Source organism: Dipteris shenzhenensis, chromosome 1 (assembly GCF_047967505.1).
Source record: "Dipteris shenzhenensis isolate YYH24624 ecotype China chromosome 1, Dip_SZ_1.0, whole genome shotgun sequence".
Lineage (NCBI taxonomy): Eukaryota > Viridiplantae > Streptophyta > Polypodiopsida > Gleicheniales > Dipteridaceae > Dipteris > Dipteris shenzhenensis.
Window position 1 is genome coordinate 66,702,974 of NC_141596.1, and position 2,833 is coordinate 66,705,806.

Sequence of the window (2,833 nt, forward strand, 5' to 3'; positions counted from 1 at the left end):
AACTCGTTGTGGTGCCCTCAACATACAAGGCTGTGTCATCTATAAACTCAGAGTCAAGCAGTTCCTCCTATAGTCGGATTGTGAGCCTCAACCCTATGAGGCCCGCCACCTGTGATCTCAAGTAGTAGCCCAAGGCCTCCGCCACGAACAGGAAGAGGAAAGGAGGAAGTGGGCAGCCATGGCGGACCGAGCGTGAGAGAGGAAAGGCCTCGCCGGTGTGTCCTCCGATAAGCACCTGGCTAGAGCTTCCCACATAGAGCGTTGAAACTCCTTTGACCCATTTGTTTGAGAAACCCAATCTCTGCATAGTGTCCTCCAGGAAGGACCACTCCACCCTGTCATAGGCCGCCTCAAAATCCAAGAGAAGAACGGCCAGCGGCTGTGATACATGAGGAACATCTGGCTAGGTGGTGGCCCTTTCTGCTGAGGGAGGTGGATCCCCACTCAAGGGCTCCTGCTGTTGCTGCTCCTCCTCAGGTGCCTTGCGGTCAAACTTGTCTCTCTCTCTCTCTCTCTCTCTGCATTTGGCCCTTTGCCTGCGGCGCTTGCGAGCTTGCTTTCTTGGTTTCTTTTTCTTTTTGACTTGGGTCCAGACCCCTTCTGAAGGGGTCACCCACGGGGTCTGAGACTCCTGCTACTCTTGTTTGAGGGGGCGTGGGACTCTGGTCTATTGGCTCTGCTTTGCTTTGCGGAGGGGGGGAAGGGGCTCGGGATTGGCCACGAGGGCAATCTCTGGTGAGGTGACTCATCTGTTTGCACCGAAGACACTGGCCTGGTAGCCCAAAAATCTCCACACGCTGCGAAGTGTGTCCCCCTCGAGGATCTCAAGGAGGATGAACTCTGGGAGGGACTCTGGGCTCTCAACCACCAGTGTGATCCTGGATCTGCTACAACTGAGGCGACCGACTCTGGCGGGGACTCGAGCACATTGCCAAATGCCCGACCAATGGAGGGGAGAATGGCTCGATACTCCTTGGGGAGCCTTGGGAAGCGGAGCGTAACTGAAAAACGTAGAACATGATGTGTCGTGTCCATGTCCTCCACTATAAACCCATGATACTAGGGAAAGAGGTAAACTAGGTGCGGGCCAAGGAGGATGGGGATCCGCTCCACGAGTATCGAGGGAGTGTCGGGGGAGCTCAGCTGGATGAGGAAAACGCCTCTTTCATAGTGGTGACCTCGTGAATGTGGTCGCCCTCTAATGCCAATCTCGCTTATATCCACTCCACGCACCTGTCTCCGAGTAGGCGTGAGGCGCACAATTCTGCCCACGAGCGTCTTGTCTTGGAGGGACTGAACTGCTTGCTGTACTTGTTGCTTGTCAGTTGGGAAAATAAGAACCTTAACGGTTGGGGGTGTCGAGGGTGCTGCCATAGAGCCCCTCTGGCGAGACCAAGGGTCACCACCAAGATTTTCTTTCACTTGAACAAGCACAAATGCTCCCGCTGTAGGGAGGAAGATGAGAAAAAAGAGCCTCCGAGGGGGAGGTGGAGGCGAGGCGAAGAGGCGGGGGAGAGAGAGATGGAGGAGGCGGGAGGGAAGGTAGAAGAGAGAAGGGAAAGGAGAGAGGAAGGAGAGGAGAAGAGGAGGAGGAAGGAGAGGAGAAGAGGAGGAGGAAGTGAAGGAGTGGAAGGAAGGTGGGGGAGGGTGCATCTACAGGGGGAGGAAGAGGCGGAAGAGGGAGGGGAAGCGGAGGAGAAGGATGGAGGGAGGAAGTGGAAGGGCGGGGGGAGGCGTGCGGGCGGGAGAGGCAGGGAGTTGGAAGAAGGTGCAAAGCGGACAGGGAGGCGGCACGGGGGCGGAGGAGCAGCAAGGGGACGGGAGAGCGAGATGGCGAGGGAGGCAGGGCGGAGTGGTGGCTGAAGAAAAGTGAGGCGGAAGGGAGGCGAGGAGGAGCGGAGGGTAGTGGAGCAGCCAGAAGTAGCGGGCAGCAGGCAGGCGGGGGGCGAGCTCACCGAGCAGCTCTCAGCTTACCGTTCCCTTGCGGCTGCTTTTGTACCTAACCTTGTATTGCCACTTATGCATCTTTTCAATTGTTGTTCCATGTCGAAGTAGTTCTTCTTACAAACAAGGTACTTAAAGTACACCACAAAAAAAAGCCGCATTGACCTTAAGAGTGGATATCATAAAATAAGAATACAGCCTGAAGATGTCTATAAGATTGCCTTTCGCACTTCATTTGGGTTATATGAGTATCTTGTGATGCCTTTTGGTCTTACAAATGCACTTGCCACTTTCAATAGGATGATGGTTAGGATACTTAGAGGACACAAAGTTTGTGGGCACTTTCTTTGAGGATGTGTTCTCTAAAAATGAACAAGAGCATAGGAAACACTTGGCTATTGTGTTTCAAGAGTTGAGAAGGCACAAGCTCTTAATAAATACTAAGAAAAGTGAATTCTTTATGCATGAGATTCATTTTCTTGGTCATATAGTGTCAAAGGATGGAGTCAGGATGGATCTTGCAAAAGTTGAGCCTATAAGAACTTGGCCAAACTTGAAGAATCTGCATGAAGTCAGAAGCTTCCTTGGATTGTATTCTTATTACAGGAGGTTTATAAAGTACTTTGCAGAAGTTGCTTCTCCCTTGCATGCTTTGCAAAAGAAAGCTGTACCGTTTTGGTGGGGACCAAAGGAAAATTCAGCTTTCGATGAGTTGAAGCAAAAATTGTGCTATGAACTAGTTATTATCTTGCGAGATCTTGCAAAACCCTTTGCTATAACTTGTGATGCATGTGGGAGCAGCATTGGAGGCACTTTGATGCAAGATGGCAGAGTGGTTGCATATGAAAGTAGAGTTTTCAAAGATGCTGAAATGCATTTGCAGACATAT